This window comes from Salvelinus fontinalis, chromosome 3 (genome assembly GCF_029448725.1).
Source record: "Salvelinus fontinalis isolate EN_2023a chromosome 3, ASM2944872v1, whole genome shotgun sequence".
Lineage (NCBI taxonomy): Eukaryota > Metazoa > Chordata > Actinopteri > Salmoniformes > Salmonidae > Salvelinus > Salvelinus fontinalis.
In genome coordinates this window covers 21,534,058-21,557,558 of record NC_074667.1, presented here as the reverse complement: position 1 = coordinate 21,557,558, position 23,501 = coordinate 21,534,058, and the positions used below count along the sequence as shown (strand labels likewise).

The 23,501-nt window shown below is 44.6% G+C and overlaps 1 protein-coding gene across 2 annotated transcripts in view; it reads left to right on the top strand.

The window, feature by feature from the left end:
* The window catches only part of LOC129840930 (protein CBFA2T2-like), a 54,037-nt gene that overhangs the window by 12,384 nt on the left and 18,152 nt on the right, over nt 1-23,501 (top strand). Inside the window, exon 1 of one of the 2 annotated variants that reach the window (XM_055908987.1) lies at nt 4,502-4,859. The exons of the other annotated variant lie outside the window; for it this stretch is intronic. The gene's annotated coding sequence lies outside the window, so the exon portion shown is untranslated. Of the gene's footprint in view, nt 1-4,501; nt 4,860-23,501 lie in introns of those variants that run through there. 2 annotated transcript variants of the gene reach the window in all.

Genomic DNA, 23,501 nt, shown 5'->3' with positions numbered 1-23,501 from the left:
GACTTGCCTTGAGACTTGACTTGAAAAGAACTTGGTACTCGACTCAACTTGGTTTCAGAATGCACCACTTGGACTTAACTCTATATATAGGCTACTACTACGTGAGTCAATAGATATATAATACACTTGATTCGGGCTACATTATTGCATGCTAAATTGTTTTTCTGATCAGTGATAGATGAGCGAATGAATAAATGAGCTTGCCACCTCCAATTCCAGCCAGAGATCCGTTAACCAAATATACAGGCAGAGATTCAGTGAAGGAAAAAAAAAATCACATTTACTAATTAATTACTAAGTCACGGGTTTTTGGTCGGGGGTAGGACGGGAGTGAAAAGCAAAAATCCACTCGTACGACATGCTTAGCAAAATGTTCCTGATCATCTAATAGACGAGCAAACTAGAATAAAGATTATCATTAGCCCTCACGTCAACTTTCCCCAGCCAAAATTGTTACCAAATATCCAAACGGAGATACAGTGGAAACAAACAAAAATCTGATAATGATTGAATTACCCAGATGAGTCTCCCACGCTCGTCTCAAAGCCGTGCGATGGCGCTATCCCAATCAAAACGGCGCTGGGAAATATAATCTAGGTGACCACATACATTTAACTTAGTATAACGGTTGGATATGACTTTGGGAGTTTCAGTACAAACAAGAATTTGATACATGCCTTCAAATGCATTATCCTACTTTATTCCAATATTTTCATCATTCAGTTGATCATAACTAAGGTGAGTTATGAGTTATGGCTGTTTCCTTGTCTCCTCACTCCGCTGCCGCCCGCCTCTGCCCCTTTGTTCTCAACACCAGTTTAAATCAATATAGCCTTTTTTCGGGCTCATTTCATTTCTGTGATCTCGTACCAGGCCTGGGCTCGGGCTTCAGGTCACCGGGCTTGAGTCGGACCGGGATGTAATTTTCAGATCTGATTACTCTTAACTGCATTCGGGTCTAGTGTGCAGTCCGTCTAGTGTGCAGTCCGGCAGTGTCAATCATTCATGTGCTTTGATTTTATGGTGACTTTGTGTAAATACACTATTCTAAAGGTTTCTATGCAACAACCTGTTTGGATGTGCTGTTAATGTGCTTTTTTATTTTTTTGGACAATCTGCTGCTGCGCATCTTGTGTATTTTGTGTAATTGCATGAGGGCAACATTGGGAGGGAAATGTTGTAGGCTAATTTCCCGGGTCTTGTCATCAAAAATTTCAGGAAATGTAAAGAGTGGTCCCGGGAGTGTCTCTAGTCTCTGCTCAATAGTGAAGGGAGTTGTGTCATTTTCACTGATATTGGGTCCTCCAAAAAATTATCACTTACCGAGGTGTGACCACAATGTCCCCTTTTCCCTCTCCCACCTGGACAAGAGGAACACCTACTGTACGTGATAATGCTGTTCATTGACTATAGCTCAGTGTTCAACACCATAGTACCCTCATCACGAAGCTCAGGACCCTAGGACTGAACACCTCCCTCTGCAACTGGATCCTGCACTTCTTGACGGACCACCTCCAGATGGTGAGGGTAGGCAACAACACATCCGCCATACTGACCCTCAACACGGAGGCCCCTCAGGGGTGAGTGCTTAGTCCCCTCCTGTACTCCCTGTTCACCCACAATTGTGTGGCCAAGCACGACTCCAACACCATCATTAATTTTGCTGACGACACAACGATGGTTGGCCTGACCACCGATGACGATGAGAAAGCTTATTAGGGAGGAGGCTGTCAGTGACCTGGCTGTGTGGTGCCAGGACAACAACCTCTCCCTCAACAAGACAAAGGAGCTGATTGTGGATTCCAGGAAACAGAGGGCCGAGCACACCCCCATCCACATTGATGGGGCTGTAGTGGAGCGGGGATAGAGCTTCAAGTTCCTCGGTGTCCACATCACTTAGGAATTAACATTGTCCGCACACACCAACACAGTCGCGAAGAAGGCACGACAACGCCTGTTCCCCCTTAGGAGGCTGAAAAGATTCAGCATGGACCCTCAGATCCTAAAAGCGTTATAAAGCTGCACCACTGAGAACATCTTGACTGGCTGCATCACTGCTTGGTATGGCAACTGCTTAGCATCCGACCGCAAGGCGCTATAGAGGGTAGTGCATACGACCTGGTACATCACTGGGGCCAAGCTCCCTGCCATCCAGGACCTCTATACCAGGTGGTGTCAGAGGAAGGCCCTAAAAATGGTCAAAAACGCCAGACACCCAAGTCATACTGTTCTCTCTGCTACCGCACAGCAAGCGGTACCAATCCACCAAGTCTGGAACCAACAGGACCCTGAACAGCTTCTACCCCCAAGCCATACGACTGCTAGTTAGTTAAATAGTTAACCAATAGCGACCCGGAATATCTGCATTGACCCTTTTTGCACTAACTCATTTGACTCATCACATACGCTGCTGCTACTGTTTATTATCTATCCTGTTGCCTAGTCAATTTATCCCTACCTATGTGTACATATCTACCTCAATTACATCGTACCCCTGCACATCGATTCGGTAGTGGTACCCCGTGTATATAGCAAAGTTATTGTTACTTATTGTGCATTTATTCCCTGTGTTATTATTTTCTCTGCATTGTTGTGAAGGGCCCGTAGGTAAGCACCTCACTGTTAGTCTACACCTTTTGTTTTACGAAGCAGGTGACACACACACACAGTCACACGCGCTCCAAATGGTCAAGGTATTGGCCCTACACATCTGTATCTATTCGACCCATAGCTGTATTGTATGAGCTCACTGTGGACTCAAGGCCACAATCCTCCTTCTATTCCCCTCACTCACACAACAAGCTATCCATCACAAGGCATAATTAGTGTGTGGGTGAGGTAATGATGATATATTTCTCTCTCTACCCTTTAGACGCTCCAAACATCCAAACTCCCCAAACTCCTCGTTCCTCCCACCCCTGGACTACAGGAGAGTGCCGGTGCTGTCGTTTAAGCACTCTGTTTATTTTTCTAAAAGTAGATGTTCGGAGAGAGAGAGTGTGTGAACAGAAACAGATGCTCGAGGTTCACTGGGGTGTCTCATTTTGTGGGCAGCTAGCAACGTCCCCTTTTCCTTTTTTTCCCCCCAGTCTCGGCCGCATAGCCTAGCACAATGGTTAACAGCTGTGGGAGACTGCATGAAGGAGCTAAAGCAATTCCATACCGCATTCAATATTGACTTTCCCCCCTTAAAAAAATGACTACATAAGTGTATGCTTTGCTTTCTCCCTCGATGCAGCGATTATTGGCAAAACATAGACAGTTCAGACGGTATGCGTGGCAGAGAAAGCTAAAGGCTAAGTAAGAATGGTTGGTTGGTGTGTGTTATCTGACTTAAGTGCTAGCTAGCATGGACACACTGACCTGTAGGGCTAGCGAGCGTAGCGTCTGGGCTTATCATCTGCAGAGCACCCGCAGTCAGTGCTGCACCTCCTGTTCCTTCTGCCACGGCCACCTGGCCCTCTCTCCCTTGGCCAGATGCACTCTCTAAATGTATCAGTCCAAGGATATCAAATAAAGCTGTGCTGTGCGTGCGCGCGCGTGTGTGTGTGTGTGTGTGTGTGTGTGTGTGTGTGTGTGTGTGTGTGTGTGTGTGTGTGTGTGTGTGTCTGCGCTTGGCTCAGTTGCCTCGTTTTAACCTGCAGTATCAGCTGAACCTTGGGAGGCAATTAGGATGTGTGTGTGTGTGTATATGTGTGCAAGGACGGGTTATATCACGTCTTAATGAACTGTTAGTGTTTGTCTTGGACTGCTGTTTGTTTGTTTGTTTGAGCACTTGTGTGCTATTTAGAGTACTCCTGTCTGGAGCCTTGAAATGCCTTGATTATATGTACGTGGTTTGCCAGTTGTCAATTATAGAGCCTAATCATTGACTCACCACAGAATTAGAAGGAACCCAGTCTTGACAATCTAAAATCTGCATTATAATTATATTTTTTTTTAGAGGTTTCATTCCCCCCAAAAAATGTTGGCGAAAAGCAGAACCATCCACTTTCTACGATTTGTATCCGTCTTTCTCTCTTTCTCTCTTGTACTGCCGATAAATCAGTTGCTGGCTTAAATTTAACTCAGTGAAGCTTGAGGACAAGAGGTTGCATTCATCTCCCCTCAAGTGTGCACACACTGGATTCAATGGCCTACCAGACTGCATTAAGGTGGTGAAACAAAAAGAGAGCCAAAGAAAGAAAAAGGGCTACAGAGGGGGTATAAAACATTGTGAGAGCCCCACTCTTGAAGGGGGGGGGTATAGAGGAAAGTAATGCCCCCCAACCCCCCACCCTTACTTGTCACAGCCTTTGTTTAGCCTGAAGGTGCCAGTACAATTAGTTATGTTAATCACGAGGTCCGTCGGTAAATACATTAAATAGGGGGGACGTGGCCTTGTCGGTGACATCAGCCCAGCAGACTGTCCCTGGAAAAAGAGGAGAGAGTCTGTGGGAAAAGGGGGGAGGAGTCAGAGAGACAGACAGAGGGAGGGTGAGAGAGAGAGAGAGCGAGAGTGAGAGGTTCACACAGCAGAGCGAGAGGTAGAGAGAGAACACACAGTGTGTGTGACAGAGAGAGAGAGAGAGCAGTGACAAAGAGAGAGCAAGAGAACAGGCACAGAGCGAGAGAGAACGAACAGAGCAAGAGAAAGAGCGAGAACGCACAGTGCTGGACTGCCTGGATATCCTCTTCCATCTGGGAGCCATCTGTGTTTCTTTGGCTCTGGACTCGGCCACACTGGGGCTCACATATGTGGGAACGCAAACACATGCCTGACATATGAAGGCGTGGAGAGGGAGAGAAGATAAAGATAAGAAAGCAAAGGCACCCCAGCTGAATTAGGAACGACAAGAGCCGACTCTACTAGGGTGGAGGTAAAAACATATTCCTTCACTTTTCCTCGTGTGCGCCAAGTGCATATTCTATTTTTGTTGTATTTAATCTGTCTCTGTGTATGTGCTTCAGTGAGTTCAGTGTGTGAGTGTGCTTTGTCTAGCCCAATTAGCCTCTGTACAGATGGTGCATCATCCCCCCCTTTTCTTATCTTCTCCTCATCTCTTTATCATTGTCTGCCAAGGGAAGAGAGGGATGCACATGGCTAAGAGTTAGCTTAGCACCAACAAAACCGCAGCCTTTTGAGACCAATTCTGTCAGCTCAGTATTTATTGCAAATGACTGTTTGTTATGGCATTGGGTCTGGTTTTGAATTGGAACCGACACTGTAAATGCAGGACTACTTACTACTCGGAGGTTGCTTAGTCGTTTAGATATTTTTCAGTTGTTTTGAGTGACAAGTGATCATTTGCTTGTGGGCTGTACTGCCAGGCTATTCCATGCTTTCAAGGTAAACAAAATGAACGCTTATGTTGAGGTGAGGCTTGGGTGGTGACTATGACAAGTCAGTGACGATTTAAGGAAGGATATTGCGATCTTTCATGCTTTCCTTATGCCTAAAAGTTTACCTGGCAACACGTTGTGAAGAGTAATATCCAGAGCAGGGCACCTCATCCCTGTTCCTAGAGAGCTACCGTCCTGTAGGTTTTCAATCCAACACCAGTTGTAACTAACCTGATTCAGCTTATCAACCAGCTAATTATTAGAATCAGCGAGGTACCTACAGGACGGTAGCTCTCCAGGAACAGGGTTGGAGAGCCATGATCCAGAGAATACTCTTGTTGCTAACACTGTGTGCAAGCCTCACACTTTTCCATAGCTAATAATGAATTGAAATTGTTAGCAACTCAAGTACATACCTAGTACATGTATTATAGTGTAGGGCAAGCTATATATTTTTCAAGAAGAGCTCTGCTGCATCAAAGGGTGATGCCTGGGCATGTTTTGAGGTAAAACAATGAAGGGGAAGGATAGTCTTATTGGTACAGTGAATGGACTCGTCTCTGTGTATTTATGTTTGCTGGGGTGGAGTGGATGGAGAGAGAGGAATGGAGAGAGAGAGAGAGAGAGACAGACAGAGAGGGGACCTGGCAAGTCTCAGCCAAGTACAGCAGGACTCCACGCCTGTCGGGAGAAAGGACTGGGCAGGCTGGAGACAGGGAGTCTCGGGTCTGGAGGCCGGCTGGACATTGTCATATTCCTGACAGCAGGAGCCGTGTGTGTGTGTGTGTGTGTGTGTGTGTGTGTGTGTGTGTGTGTGTGTGTGTGTGTGTGTGTGTGTGTGTGTGTGTGTGTGTGTGTGTGTGTGTGTGTGTGTGTGTGTGTGTGTGTGTGTGTGAGAGAGAAAGATATGGGCCCCCATTTTCTTCCGTCTCCACACGTGCATTTTCAACAGTTTCGAATCATTTGTCATTTGGTTTATATAGACATATTAGGATATTGTGATACTTTTACAATACAGTTTGGAAAAATCCATTCAAACACTCATCCACCTACGTTCTCTTACCTATGAAGTTTGAATGTATACCTAGTCTATACCAATTATCAGTGATTAATTGCTGAGATGAATGAGAAAGATCAGACTTTCATGAAGTCATCGACACCATTAACCTTTGTCCACTCAGCATTAAAATCCTTAGAATGCTACATTTATTTTCCCCTCCCTCTTTCCATCGCTCTCTTTGGTACACACACACACACACACACACACACACACACACACACACACACACACACACACACACACACACACACACACACACACACACACGCACACGCACAGAAGTTCCAAGCAGCTGCTTCAAACATTGCGGAGCAGGAAGCTCTTGAATAGTTCCAGTGATTAGGCCTGTGATATCTAGCCTGGGGGAGGAAGAGGGGTGAGGTGGGGATGACGATGACCTGTCATCTTGTGCTCAGAAGAGGCCCCAATCACAACAATTTGCTCTCTCTAAATGTCCATTTTAGAGCAAACTGTCTATATGTATATGAGGAATTAGTGTGTGTGTGTATGAGAGAGAGTGCTTGTGTGTGGTGTGGGGGGGAAGATATTGCCTGTGTTTAAGTGTATGAGCGTGTATGTTCATGAGTGTGTGTGAATGCCCCCACCCCAACCAGTTCTCCATTGAGGTCCTATGAGGGCCCCCTTCTTTTGAGAAGTGTCAGAGTCATAGGTCTGGCTTGGAGCCTATGGCTCTGGTGGGGACTGCTCAGGGTAATGCCTTGTGCCCCAGCCCAGTGACCCAGAACCGCAGGCCTTTGTTCACTGTACTGGTTTGAAGAGATAAGTTTCCCGTCTTGGGGAGGGGGGGGGGGGGTCTTGGGGGAGTGACGGCGCTAAACGGCATGTTGAGCCCCTGAGAAATGGCCCTTAGTGTCAGTGGTGGTTGGTGAACCCTATCGTCTGTGGTCCTTTGAGTGTTGTGTGTAAGAAAAAGTAGTGTGTGTGTGTAAGAGAAAGTACGTATGTGTGATTTGTATATATTAGGTTCTGTGTGTGTAGGGAGTACAAATCAAATTGTATTTGTCACATGTGTCGAATACAACAGGTGTAGTAGACCTTACAGTGAAATGCCTACTTACAAGCCCTTAACCAGCAATGCTTTAAGAAGTTAAGAAGAAAAAACGTGTTAAGTACAAAATACATAAGTAAAATGTAAAATAAGTTACAAATAATTAAACAGCAGCAGTAAAATAACAATAGCAACAGTGAGGCTATATACAGGGGGTACCAGTACAGAGTCAATGTGCGGGGGCACCGGTTAGTCGAGGTAATTGAGGTAATATGTACATGTAGGTAGAGTTAAAGTGACCATAAATAGATAATAAACAGAGAGTAGCAGCAGCATAAAAGAGGGGTCTGGGTAGCCCTTTGATTATCTGTTCAGGATTCTTATGGCTTGGGGGTAGAAGCTGTTAAGAACTCTTTTGGACCTAGACTTGGCGCTCCGGTACCACTTGCCGTGCGGTAGCAGAGAGAACAGTCTATGACTAGGGTGGCTGGAGTTTTTGACCATTTTTAAGGCCTTCCTCTGACACCGCCTGGTATAGAGGTCCTGGATGGCGGGAAGGTTGGCCCCAGTGATGTACTGGCCGTACGCACTACCCTCTGTGGTGCCTTGCGGTCGGAGGCTGAGCAGTTGCCATAACAGGGAGTGATGCAACCCGTCAGGATGCTCTCGATGGTGCAGCTGTAGAACCTTTTTAGGATCTGAGGACCCATGCCAATTCTTTTCAGTCTCCTGAGGTGGAATAGGCTTTGTCGTGCACTGTTTTGTCGCGGTGTGTGTAAGTGAGAGGTTGATTCGTAGATAGAAGCTGTGTTAAAGGGAGATTTAGGTTGTTTATCTACTTACCAAGTCAGGCGCAATGTTGTATCTGTCTAGGCCCCTGCTTTTGAGAGGAGCCGGCTACTGTAACGGGATACTTTATGGGACGGCAGGTAGCCTAGTGGTTAGAGCGTTGGACTAGTAACCGAAAGGTTGCAAGATCAAATCCCCGTGCCGACAAGGTAAAAATCTGCCGTTCCGCCCCTGAACACAGCAGTTAACCCACTGTTCCTAGGCCGTCTTAGCTGACATGCCGATTTTAAATAAAGGTGAAATACTTCCAGCTATTGTGCTAGGCTAACGATATGCTAACTTCAATAAACTGCACAAAGACAAAAATGGTCTTCATGAGTTTGTCTGGGTAGATAAACAGCCTACATCACGCAGTATGCCTTTAAAGGAGATTGTTTGGTGTGTTCTTTTCCCTTTCCCCATGCATGACCTCAATCAGAACCATGCTCAGGGCCCACAGACACCCAGAGGTACACCTCTCTCTCTCTCTCTCTCTCTTTATATCTGTTTTTCTCTCTCCCTCTCTCTGTGATCTATCTATCATCCGTGACCTCTACAGAGTGTGTGTGTGTGTGTTGGCTCAGGCCCACCTCACAGGCTGTACGACAGCCACCATCCAACACAAACACTTCTGTCTCTCCTCCCCCTTTTTCTCCCTTACACTCTCTACACTATCCACTCTCCTCTCGCTCCCCTTTTGTTGAACCCCCCCGCTCTCTTTTTCATATGTTTCGTACTGTAGCCCCGTTTTCTGTCTTTTTTACTATCCTCTCTCTCTTCCTCTTTCTTTCCCTTCCTATTGATCCCTCTCCTTTCTCTCTTCCTCCTTTACCTTCCTCACTCTCCTTCCCTCCTTCCTACTCTCCCAAGTCAGCACATGCCTCCCTTCCAAAGGAGGCTGGTGGGAGGAACTATAAGAGGGCGGGTTCATTGTAACGGCTGGAATGGAATTAATGGAACGGAGTCGAACATGTGGTTGCCATTTGTTTGATGTGCTTGATTTTTGTTCCATTTATTCCATTCCAGCCGTCCCAATGAGCATGTCCTCCCATAGGTCCTGCCACTAGCCTCCTCTTTTCCACTCCCAGGTTTCTGTTTCACATTAACCAAGTATGTATTTAATTATGGCGCGCAAACAAACTCTCTGCGGTCTTCTCTGTCCTATTGTCTATTTTCCTCTCCTAAGCCGTGAGGTATGGACCTGCGACTGACTGTACAGAGAAGCGAGACGCACCCCCGCTTTGGGCCCCCGAATGTAGGTAGTATAGAGCATAGAAAAACAGTAATGCACTTCCCACACACCCAAGTAGGAACACACAATCTTGCGCACAGACACGCTCTTAGAAACGCACAATCATGTGCACACACACAAAAACATGCACACACACTGTGTGGAACACCCACACACAATCAGGGCCGGGACGATACCAGTATCGCGATACTCGTTAGTAGCATGGCAAGGAAACAAAATAAGAAGCGGATATAACTACTTTAGGAAAAGATCATTATGTTGTCATCCAGAGTCACATTTGATTTCTTTATCAAGCTATAGCACACAATATTTTACATACAGCAGGTTTTGAAAGGACCAAAGAGCTTGATCTGCTTCGTGTTTTCATTTTTTGCTATTAAAAGAATATTGCGATACTGGTATCTTCACAGCCGTAACACAACTGCACTGGAACACACAAATGCATAAACACCCATCCCCTGCATCCCCCCCCACACAAATTTTCTCCATTGTTCTAAGCACAGCTGGTCCCTTTGTTGTCCTTATCTCTCTCTCTGGCAGAGGCAGTGGAGCTCCAACATTAGGACTGACTAAAGCCTGTCGCATGCTATCCAGTCGAAACTTGGCGCGCCTGTTCGCACATACTGTATATTATGATGACATTTTGTGATGTTTTAGTTTGTTTTGGAGTTCGGCAGAGATTTTCCCCGGCTGTTTGTTTACACTACATTTGTCCTTGAGGCAAGTAGAAGTTAGTTTGCACCAAACATCTTAGCCTGATGAAAAATGAAGCGACAAAGGCCTCCCTGGCAAAAACGACAAAATGAATTACAGATTTCTTGATTTATCTTAAATTAATTCAGACTATTTTGAGGAACTGCGCTAGAATGGCGCCGAAGGAGATGGCTGCTGTTTTACGATCCCGTAACCAATTGTGCAATTTTGTATGTTTTTTCGCGTTATTTGTAAGTTATTTTGCACATAATGTTTCTGCCACTGTGTCTTATGACCGGAAATAGCTTCTAGATGTCAGGACAGCGACTACTCACCCCATACTGGAGGAATACTTTTTCTTCAACGAGTCAGACGGGAAGGATTTACTACAGACGCCTGACAAGGCCGTCATCACCGTCATCTGCAGGAGAAAGAGACGGAGGTATCGTGGACTAAGATCCGGGTGCTTTGTTAGGATCCGTTGCCAAGAGGGTAATCTACCTTTACCATAGGGTCCTATTAGCCAACATACAATCAATTGATAATAAAATAGATGAACTACAATCACATATATCCTACCAACGAGATATTAAAAACTAATATCTTATATTTCACTGAGTCGTGGCTGAACGAACAACATGAATAACATACAGCTGGCGGGATAGAACAGCGGCCTCTGGTAAGACAAGGGGTGGCGGTCTATGTATATTTCTCAACAACAGCTGGTGCACGAAATATAAGGAAGTCTCAAGGTTTTGCTTGCCTGAGGTAGGGTATCTCATGATATGCTGTAGACCACACTATTTACCAGGAGTTTATCATCTGTATTTTTCGTAGCTGTCTACACACCACCACAAACCGATGCTGGCACTAGGGCTGCACTCAATGAGCTGTATACAGCCATAAGTAAACAGGAAAATGCTCATCCAGAGGCGGCGCTCCTAGTGGCCGGGGACTAGAATGCAGGAAAACTCAAATCCGTTTGATATATTTTCTACCAGCATGTTAAATGTGCAACCAGAGGGAAAAAACTCTAGATCACCTTTTCTCCACACACAGAGATGCATACAAAGCTCTCCCTCGCCCTCCATTTGGTAAATCTGACCATAATTCTAACCTCCTGATTCCTGCTTACAAACTAAAGCAGGAAGCACCAGTGATTCGGTCAATAAGAAAATGGTCAGAGGAAGCAGATGCTAAGCTACAGGACTGTTTTGCTAGCACATACTGGAGTATGTTCCGGGCTCCCGAGTGGTGCAGCGGTCTAAGGCACTGCATCTCAGTGCAAGAAGGGTCACTGCAGTCCCTGGTTCGGATCCAGGCTGCATCACATCCGGCTGTGATTGGGAGTCCCATAGGGTGGTGTACAATTTTCCCAGCGTTGTCCGGGTTTGGCCGGGGTAGGCTGTCATTGTAAATAAGAATTTGTTCTTAACTGACTTGCCTAGTTAAATAAAGGTGAAATAAAAAAAATATTCTGACATTGAGGGGTACACCACATTGGTCACTTGCTTCATAAGTGCATCGATGACATCGTCCCCCCTGCTATGCCCTCCGGCGAACCAAAAACAGGCAAAGCGTCAATACAGGACTAAACTTGAATCGTATTACACCGGCTCCGACGCTTATCGGATGTGGCAGGGCTTGCAAACTATTAGACTACAAAGGAAAGCACAGCTGCGAGCTGCCCAGTGACACGAGCCTACCAGACGAGCTAAATTACTTCTATGCTCGCTTGAGAGCATCAGCTGTTCCCGGACGACTGTGATCACTTCCGTAGCCGATGTGAGTAAGACCTCTAAACAGGTCAACATTCACAAGGCAGACGTGTACTCCGAGCATGCGCTGACCAACTGGCAAGTGTCTTCACTGACATTTTCAAACTGTCCCTGACTGAGCCTGTAATAGCAACATGTTTCAAACAGACCACCACGGTCCCTGTGCCCAAGAACACTAAGGTAACCTGCCTAAATTACTACCGACACATAGCATTCACATCTGTAGCCATGAAGTGCTTTGAAAGGCTGGTCATGGCTCACATCAATACCATTATCCCAGACACCCTAGACCCACTCCAATTTGCATACCGCCTCAACAGATCCACAGCTGATGCAATCTCTGTTGCACTCAACACTGCCCTATCCCTCCTGGACAAAATGAATACCTATGTGAGAATGCTATTCATTGACTACAGCTCAGCGTTCAACACCATAGTGCCCTCAAAGCTCATCACTAAGATAGGGACCCTGGGACTAAACACCTCCCTCTGCAACTAGATCCTGGACTTCCTGATGGGCCGCCCCCAAGTGGTAAGGATAGGTAACAACACATCCGCCATGCTGATCCTCAACACAGGGGGCCCTCAGGGGTGGGTGCTCAGTCCCCTCTTGTACTCCCTGTTCACTCATGACTGCGTGGCTAGGCATGACTCCAACACCTTAATCAAGTTTGCCGATGACACCAACAGCGATGAGACAGCCTATATGGAGGAGTTCAGAGACCTGGCCGTTTGGTTCCAGGATAACAACCTCTCCCTCAACGTGATTAAGACAAAGGAGATGATTGTAGGTGACAGGAAAAGGAGGACCTAGCACGCCCCCATTCTCATCAACGGGGCTGCAATGGAGCAGGTTGAGAGCTTCAAGTTCCTCGGTTTCCACATCACCAACAAACTATCATGGTCCAAACACACTAAGACAGTCGACAAAGCCTATTCCCCCCTCAGGAGATTGAAAAGATTTGGCATGGGTACAGTTGCACCATCGAGAGCATCCTGCCTGGTTGCATCACTGCCTGGTATGGCAACTGCTCGGCCTTCGACAGCAAGGCACTACAGAAGGTAGTGCGTACGGTCAGTACATCACTGGGGCCAAGCTTTCCGCCATCCAGGACCTCTATAACAGGTGGTGTCAGAGGACGGCCTTAAAAATTGTCAAAGACTCCAGCCACCGTAGTCATAGACTGTTCTCTCTGCTATCGCACGGCAAGTGGTACCGGAGCACCAAGTCTTGGTCCAAAAGGCTTCTTAACAGCTTCTACCCCAAGCCATAAGAATCCTGAACAGATAATCAAAGGGCTACCCAGACCCCTCTTTTACTGCTGCTACTCGCTGTTTATCATCCATGCGTGGTCACTTTAACTCTACCTACATGTACATATTACCTCGACTAACCGGTGCCCCCGCACATTGACTATACTGGTACCCCCTTTATATAGCCTCGCTATTGTTATTTTACTGCTGCTGTTTAATTATTTTACTTATATTTTTTACTTAATATGTTTTCCTTCTGAAAGCATTGTTGGTTAAGGGCTTGTAAGTACGCATTTCACTGTAAGGGCTACACCTGTTGAATTCGGCGCGTGTAACAAATCAAATTTGATTCGAACTGTACCGTGGCTATTTTGTTGCTACGGTGTCTCGAGGGACAAACAAGTCATTTTTTTTCTCATTTTGCATGCAAAGGTCTTATCGGGAGTATGCGAGCACAGGCGTTCGGTTACGCCTAGCCGAGTTCTGCTAGACGCAAACGGAACGTAGTATGAGGAAGCCTTAACCCATAGCTCAACCCCGGTGGATTAGTACATACATGGGCCTACTCTGGCACACACCTGGGAAATGGGCACATATGGCTGGCTGATGATTAATGGGGCATTGCATGAATGTGGAAATAGTTATGTCTCCATGTGTGTATTTTTATTCACTCCACCCTCATTCCTTAGGTCACGGGTTTCATGTTGAAGTTGCAGAGAGAATATTAGGCTATTAGTGGACTCTCTTGAAAGCTAATTCATGAAGCAAGTAAATTGGGTAAATAAATTGGGTAAGGATAAGCCTACATTGCATGTGAAAAGGCCTGTAGGCTCCACGTCAATGCAAGACAGTAGGTTATAAGTCCAACATTACACTGCAATGCTTTACACACATACTCCAGGGCCATTCTCCTGGCTTTCTCCCAACCATTTAAGAACTTAGAACATTTTGAGTTCAGGGGGTATACTCCGAACATTTCCCATATCTGACTATTTATCACTTTTATTACTCATCTTCTGTTGTTTTCCCTCTGTCTACGTGCAAGTATTCCACCGTCATAATCTGCGTCGTGAAAACCAAGGCTTATTAATGCGTTAAACACGGCCTGTGGCGTATTGAACATCTGGCTTTGATTGACCTCCTGTTTGCCTTGGTGGAGCTGTGCATATTAATCCTCCCTCCGTGCACCTGGTCTCAAACACGCTTGTCTTACTAGCCTCTCTCGTTCCTGTTGAAAGCCTGCATCCAATTGTATGGACAACACTGCCTTAGTTTGTTCAATCAGGCTGTAATACACAATGAATTGGTATGTACACATCCTGAAACGAATGCCTGCAAAATCATGGAAATGGTCCCTATACAAGCCAGATTTAAACGTACTCTTATTTTAGACATAACTACAGGAATGTATGAATGAAAATGGTATGTTCAAGTTTTCAATCTTCAAAAACATCTAAAGATATACATCTATATATTTTTTAAGGTATGGATTGTTCTCCATATTCCCCTGACTCTGAATATTTTCATTGTCATGGCATGCTTGGTTCAATAGCTATTGATGAGAGAACCAAATAGGCCTATCCAATATAAAACGAACGTTTACCTTGGTGCCAAAGCAAACCATATAAGCTACCTACCGACTCTCTAAGTGGGGTTAACATTACTATCCTGTGGATATTTTTGACTCAAATTATGAGCAGCTGAAGGACGAACCGCACAGACAACCGATGAAAGCTAGAAGCATGGTCAATATGGAGTCTTCATTGGCCGTACAGCATTTACTGCAATGCGGCCTCTTCAGAAGTCAGGGCATTCATACTTATTGTACTTCAGGGAGCAGAGTAGATCCACAGATAGAACAATGAGACAGATATTCCACTAGATGTATAAATGTGAAGCATCCGGTTGGCGTTTCCTCTTACTACCAAATATGGTAGTGAGAGGAAGCCCACTGGCGGGCAGTGGGAGAAGATGGAACGAGATGGATTTTGGCCTACATTCTGCAACTTTTATCATCGATTCAACATTTGTTCCCAAAACTAGAATCTGTTATGAACAGAGTGCACCAAGTTTTGTAGACTTTACCCTTTGCAAAAAAATGATTATTATTATTATTTTTTTAAATCGCGCTGTTTGGAAGGAGTGCAAAAGGCAATTTGAGTTATTGCACACAGGCACTTCACAGAGCAGGTTTATACAGAACGTACCGCCCCTTCCGTCTTCCGTTATCCAATCCTGTCAACTTCAGAGCTATACCGAGCCTATGCAATGTAAAAAAACAAATGCTGTATGGTACTTGATTTGGCCTCTGCAGACCTGGAAGATTCACAACTGTGAAGCTTCACACCCTCTATACGGAGCCTCAGAACCACATTGCCGCTTTAAGTTTAAATGTAGCCGATTTAAACTCCGCTCCACCAATTACGATGGAGTTGAGCGGCGACGATGTGTGTGCAGACTTGAGTAATTGCACACAACGTTGTTCTGTGTCATTGCAGGCTATTCATTGGGTTCTGAAATAAGCTGTTTTTGATAATTTAATTTTATGTAACGTTGGGGCTCCAGTCCACTGGGCACACTAGTGGACACTCAACTCAGACGCCAAGTTTAGTCACCTACTTTACATGTCATTTTATTAAACATTCTGGCTTGTAAGGATACTTTCCGGGATTTTGCAGTCATTAGTTTCAGGCTGTATGTACCAACTAATTTGGTTTTACAGGCTGCTTAATCAGACTAACGCTGCCTGTGCCTGCTATAGTAGACTAGTGTCACACGCTTTTGCCTCGGAGCTGCCGCTCTGACTGTCCATGTCCGACATGATAGAAAACGAGTGCTGTCCAGGCCAGCAGGTTAAGTGGAATGTCAGGCGGTTCGTAATGAATAGGAGCCGGTTTGTCTGACCCTTCCAAAGACGGAAGAACTCAAAAGCACCCACCACTCTCTGATTTACGACCGTGCGCAGTGTCAAGGGAGTTTTATCGGTGTGTTTTTTTTTGCGAGCCGGACCGTCAATCAAAAGTGGCGGCAGAAAGTTGAGGTAAAATCCGAATGGACGAAAACACTACTCGCGCTGCTTCCCCGTGTGTTTTTTTTTAATGTGTCGTGTAATTGTCGGCGGTGGTTTTTCATGGGCGCAGCTGGAGATGAAAGAGACATCAGGGTGGTGGGGATTCGGATGATCGTTTGCAAGCAAATCAATTTGGCACGGAGAGGTGAGAAGGGCTGTAACCCTATAAGCAGATCATCTACAGGGCAATGAGAAGGAGTGCTGCTGGTATGGGGATGGATGAAGGATGGGAATAGGGGTTATGTCACTTCATCCAGTGTGTGTGATTTTTTTGGGCTTTTGGACAAGCATTTGTTTTGCACAGGTGTGTTCACTGAATTTTGTATGAGTTTCCCACTCACGTGGTGACTGACCCCACACCTGGTACTAGCCTCTACAGACAGACAGACACATTGCACCCAGAGGCACTCAGTGACACAGGTGTGTGTTGTGCCACTCTGAAATGGATGATACTCCCAGTCAAAAAGTGACAATCGGGCCATTGATTGCAGACTGTGTGTGTGTGGCTCTGTTTCAGAGTCCAACATACTAGTATATCAGAAGACTTCCCTATTACTTGTTTTGTTAAATGAAGATGCAGTCCGCAGAGATTTTAAAATGACCGTATTCAATCAAATCCGTTAACCAGGTTTCTAGAGGTTGGCCGAAGCCATTTGGATTCATACATTCATCAAATGCAACAATACTCTGTGTGGAACGGAAACACACCCGAAATGCACAATATGAAGGCAAACCCCCATTGTCTCTGTGAAATAGAAGAATGTCACAGCCATTCTTAACAATTGGGATTGAGTAGTGTCCAGGGGGGTGTAGAAGCACCGTATTTCCTATATAGTTCCCTACATTGACCAGAGCCTTATGGGATGCACCCTGTCGCACACGTGGAGGGCCATTTAAACCCAGAGTTCTGATCTCATCTCCACGTGGAAGCCGTTCCCTTCCCACTGGCCCTACAGTATTTATGAGTCCTCTCTCCCAATCGCCCCGTTCTTTCCCTGCTTTTTGAATTCAATGTCACTTTTTTTTGTCATGGGGCCACTTTTAACATTTTTTTTTTTTTTAGAGCTGGCGTTTGTCCACCGTACAGTCCTATGCTTTTGCTCTCTCGTTTTTCATTCTCCTCTCTCTCTGCTGTGTCTCTGTCGTTCAGTGCCAGTAAGTGCTATTCCATCCCCGCAGTCATTTTTTACAGGCACCAGTCAGGACAGCCGTTTTGTGTTTTTGTAATTACTGCTGAGAGACGAGGTTATAGACTGGATTTTTTGGGGGGAGATCGGTCAGAAGAAACCCCCCCCCCCCCCCCTCCTCTTTTCTCCCATCCCTCCGTCTCTGAGAAACACGATGGGCCCACGTCGACGACACATCTGTTACTTACTCACACGCACTCGGGACACACACACGCGGACACACACACAAACACACACAAAGGTACCCTGTTGACGTGGGGCCTGGGTCCATCTATGTAGTTTGCTGCGGGCTGGAGATGTAAGGCGAGCCAAGACAAACACACAGCCGGGCCGTTTCGAGGCCTTTTCCCCCTCTGTGGCGCCTCTAACGCGTAGACCAATTTCTTTTCCCCGACGTTGCTTGTCCAACAGACTTGGGGTACGTCCCAAATGGCTGCCCATTCCCTTAATAGTGCACTCGTTTTGATCAAAGGCCATATTGCTCCGCTATATAGGGAATAGGCAGCCATTTGTGATACAGTTTGGATGTCTGAAATGTTAGGCAGGACTTAATTTGTGTCTTTCTTGGATCAAGGCCCCACAGAATATTCTAGATTTTATTTACCTGTCCATAGGTAGTAAATTAATAATTTTAACAGCCCCAGTTGATTGGACACTAGGTAGGTTACTATAAAATGTTCCATTGGCAGATTGGAGTTGTCGCCGTCGAGAGGCAAAGACTATAAATAAAGTTTTTTTTCTTCTTCAAATGAGCTGAATGGAGCTATCAGCGTATGCCTCCCGCATATCAGAAAGCTGACACCACACACACACACACACACACACACACACACACACACACACACACACACACACACACACACACACACACACACACACACACACACACACACACACACACACACACACACACATCCCCAATTTAGGAGCAAGCCCTAAGCTTTTATTTACCCAGTTGTCATGGGGGAAGTTGTTCAAACCTGTTGCTTAGCTGTGGAGGACACGAGGATGGCTCGGCCCGACCGCAGGTGTTTGTGTGAAATGTCTGTGTTATTTTGCGTGTGTGCTTTTGTGTGTTTGTGCTGCGTGTTTTTTGCGCATGTGTTTGTGTGTGTATGGGCGACAGACCGAGCTAGAGAAAGGCAGAGAGGGTAACAGATGTGAGCTGTATTGTCAGTGCGTGTGGACGGGCAGAGACCAGGTGCAGGCTTTGTTTCCAGCCTTAAGTCCACTCTCACCCCGCTGCATTCAGTGCCTCGTGTCTTTACCCCTCCTCCCTCTATCCCTCTCTCCTCCTTCCCTTGGAACACAGTATTGTGTCTCTCCCCTTGGCTGGGGGAGCTGAGGCCCTTCTGTCTCCTCTTTCTCCATCACAGGTGACTGTTGGGGGTCCCAGCTGGCCAGCCTCTTGCCCGATTAGATCCATATGGCGGGGGGGGGGACCGGGGTTGGAGGGATTGAGGCAGCAATGATAGCGGTGGTGGTGCTAAGGGGGCGACAGCTTAACCCTTTGGTGTCCTTGGCTTTGCGGGCAGCCTTCTCTTCTTGTCCTCTTTTTGACTAACTCTTTCTCTCGCTATCTCTTTTTTTCATTCTATCTCTCTTTCTCGCTATGTATATATCTATCTCCTGAGAGTTTTGTCGGTTGGAGTGCGAGGGCGGTAGTTAGGTGGGTGCAATGGTCCTTTTTTGGGGGGGTTTTGTAATTTCTTTTATATGGATTTCTAAGCATTCAGAGCGTAGAACTACCGAGGCCTTTTGATGGAAATGTATCTTTCTAAAAACACAAGTAGAATTAGTCATTTAGAAGCGCTCTACGTGACTCGCTTGTGAAGCGAAAGGCGAGTCATTTTGACTATTTACTCAAATGCAGAAGCTCTTTTCCGTTTGTTGTTTGAGACATTGGTGTCGTCGTTGTGGGACTGTCACATTGTCTGTCAGGTGTCCTTGATTTACAACATAACGTTTGGCTATGTGTGGGTCGGAATGGCCACACGCCAGGAAATATCCCCAAGTTGTGACTTGATGTGTTGTGCACTGAATGTTGCAGCATGGGTACTGACCAAGACAAGACGGAGAGCAGACATTACACCGGATTTAAAGTCTCTGCACTGGCTGCTTGTGAGTTGATAAAAAAAAAAAAAAAAATTGAGTTAATTTTAAGATTCTTCTATTGCTTTTTAAATCAAGCTATGATTGTGCACCCCAATACATGTCAGACATGGCTATGAGTTGTCGATCCATAAATATACATTTTGACCAATGGGTAAAATATGTTAATGATGTATATAATCCTATTTAAAAAATCAATGGTCCAAACCTCTTGTCTCTATCATCATCTGTTCAAAAGTTATTGGAGTTTTTACCCTTGTAGGATGGTCAGAATTAGGATAACTAAATCAATGGAGGCCAGAGAGAAATTCTGTGCAAGAATTAAGGCTCACTTTCTCCAACTCATCTTTCTTCTCGAATCTGCAGGACATAAAACAATATAGAGGTAAGCTCGATCTCAATTTTAGTATACTAATGATTAATTCCTCTTTCTACTATTTCTCACAAAAATAAGCATATTTCTGTGAAATATCAATGGAGCACTGGACCAAGCATTTTAATTCCATTGCCTTTTACTTTTAATTCGGCTCATGTCATGCTAATTTAGCTTTTTGCGACCCACGGAAATACCTCGGAAGACGACGATAAAATCCTCAAAAGTTGTGACAAGAAACATGTCAGCAGAGCTCGTTGCTTATTATCAGATGTATTAGGCTACAAATCAATTTTTTGGGGATATAATGATATGTTAAAGACCCCACTGTACGATTCATAACATAAATAATTATATTTGTCTTGGTAAGATGTACAATGAACAAAAATATAAACACAACATGTAAAGTGTGTGGTTTCATGAGCTGAAATGAAAGATCACAGAAATGTTCCATACGCACAAAAAAAGCTTATTTCTCTCAAATGTTATGCACAAATGTATTTACATCTCTGTTAGTGAGCATTTCTCCTTTGCCAAGATAATTTATCCACCTGACAAGTGTGGCATATCAAGACGCTGATTAACTACTTCATCACAATCCCGGATCCGGGAGCACCCCCATCAGTAAAAAAGCTGACTAGCATAGCCTAGCATAGCGTCACAAGTAAATACTAGCATCTAAATATCATTAAATCACAAGTCCAAGACACCAGATGAAAGATACACATCTTGTGAATCCAGCCATCATTTCTGATTTTTAAAATGTTTTACAGGGAAGACAATATGTATTTCTATTAGCTAACCACGATAGCAAAAGACACAACTTTTTTTGTCCAGCATTTTTTTCCTGCATAGGTAGCTATCACAATTTCGACCAAATAAAGATATAAATAGCCACTAACCAAGAAACAACTTCATCAGATGACAGTCTGATAACATATTTATTGTATAGCATATGTTTTGTTCGAAAAATGTGCATATTTCAGGTATAAATCATAGTTTACCATTGCAGCCACCATCACAACTCTCACCAAAGCAACTAGAATAACTACAGAGACCAACATGAATTACCTAAATACTCATAAGTAATTTATGAAAAATACACAGCGTACAGCAAATGAAAGACAAAGATCTTGTGAATCCAGACAATATTTCAGATTTTTTAAGTGTTTTACAGCGAAAACACAATATAGCATTATATTAGCTTACTACAATAGCCAACCACACAACATCATTGATTCAAGCCAACAATAGCGATAACGAATAAACCAGCAAAATATATTAATTTTTTCACTAACCTTCTCAAACTTCTTTAGATGACAGTCCTATAACATCATATTACACAATACATATAGAGTTTGTTCGAAAATGTGCATATTTAGCGGCACAAATCGTGGTTATACAATGAGAATAGTAGCCAAGCTGCCAACAATATGTCGGGAGAAATCTTGAGAGAGGCACCTAATCTAATCAGTAACTAAATTTAAACTTGACTAAAAAATACAGGTTGGACAACAAATGAAAGATACATTAGTTCTTAATGCAATCGCTGTGTTAGACATACAGCGTGCGTTAAAGCGAGGCCGCACCGAAATTAATGGCGGAGTATGAGTTTTAAATTTTTCAACAGAACAACGAATTAACATCATAAATAGTTCTTTCTTTTTGATGAGCTCCCATCAGAATCTTGGGCAAGTTGTCCTTTTTCCAAAAGAATCGTTGCTCGGTTGTAGATTGTCGCCTTCAACGTTGGAATTAGCAGTAAACATTAGCCATGTGGACCAGACGTACCCAACTCCCTAGAACGCAGCACAAATAAATACCCGAAAATCGCAATATACTGATATAAACTGATATAACTCGGTTTAAAATAACAACATTATGATGTCTTTAACACCTATATCGAATAAAATCAGAGCCGGATATATCTAAGGGCTATAACGGGAGCTTTCTAGAACGCCATCCTGAGGTCTGTCTTGCGTCAAGGCGAAGAGAAGAAAGGGAGGACCCCACGTTGCCAGCCCATTTATAAGGCCTCAGATCTGCCTAGCAACTCCATTTCAATTCTCACTATTTGCTGACATCCAGGGGAAGGCGTATGCAGTGCATCTCAACCAATAGAAGTCATGCAAATTAATAAACCGACCTCAGAACAGCCTGCAGATTTCAGATTCCTCACTTCCTCATTGGAAAATTGCTCCAACTCGAGTTCTGTTTTACTCACAGATATAATTCAAACGGTTTTAGAAACTAGAGTGTTTTCTATCCAATAGTAATAATAATATGCATATTGTACGAGCAAGAATTGAGTACGAGGCAGTTTAATTTGGGAACGAAATTATTACAAAGTGCAAACAGCACCCCCTATTGAAAAGGTTAAACAGCATGATCATTATACAGGTGCACCTTGTGCTGGGGAAAATAAAAGGACACTCTAAAATGTGCAGTTTTGTCACACAACACAATGCCACATGTCTCCAATTTTGAGGGAGCGTGCAATTGGCATGCTGACTGCAGAATTGTCCACCAGAGTTACATTTTCATTTCTCTACCATAAGCCACCTCCAATGTCATTTTAGAGAATTTGGCAGTGCGTCCAACCGGCCTCACAACCTCTGACCACGTGTATGGCATTGTGTGGGCTAGCAGTTTGCTGATGTCAACGTTGGGAACCGAGTGCCCCATGGTGGCTGTGGGGTTATGGTATGGGCAGGCATAAGCTATGGAAAACAAACACAATTGCATTATATCGATGGAAATTTGAATGCAGAGAGATACCTTGTCAAGATCCTGAGGCCCATTGTAGTGCCAATCATCTGCCGCCATCACCTCATGTTTCAGCATGATAACGCACGGACCCATGTCGCAAGGATCTGTAAACAGTTCCCGGAAGATGAAAATGTCCCAGTTCTTCCATGGCCTGTATACTCACCAGACATGTCACCCATTGAGCATGTTTGGGATGCTCTGGATCGACGCGCACGACAGCGTGTTCCAGTTCCCGCTAATATCCAGCAACTTTGCACAACCATTGTAGACGAGTGGGACAACATTCCACAGGCCACAATCAACAGCCTGTTCAACTCTATGCGAAGGAGATGTGTTGCGCTGCATGAGGCAAATGGTGGTCACACCAGATAGTGACTGGTTTTTCTATTCCACGCCCTACCTTTCTTTTTTTTTAGGTATCTGTGAGCAACAGATGCATATCTGTATCCCCATAAATTAGGGCCTAATGAATTTTTCAATTAACCGATTTCCTTATGACATGTTACATGTAAACCATGTAAATCATTCATTGTTGCATGTTAATTTTTTTGATTTTTGTTTAGTATATTTTATAACATAAGGATGTTAAATTTCATCACCAAAGCATGGTTTCAATCCGCTCGGGGCACCCTATAACGGGTATTCAACTCTTACCCTACGAGGTCAGGAGTCTGTTGGTTTTCTGTTCTACTTGATAATTAATTGTACACACCTGGTGTCTCAGGTCTAAATCAGTCCCTGATTAGAGGGGAACAATGAAGCCAGGTTTTTTTCAAGGTCCAGAGTGGAGGTTGG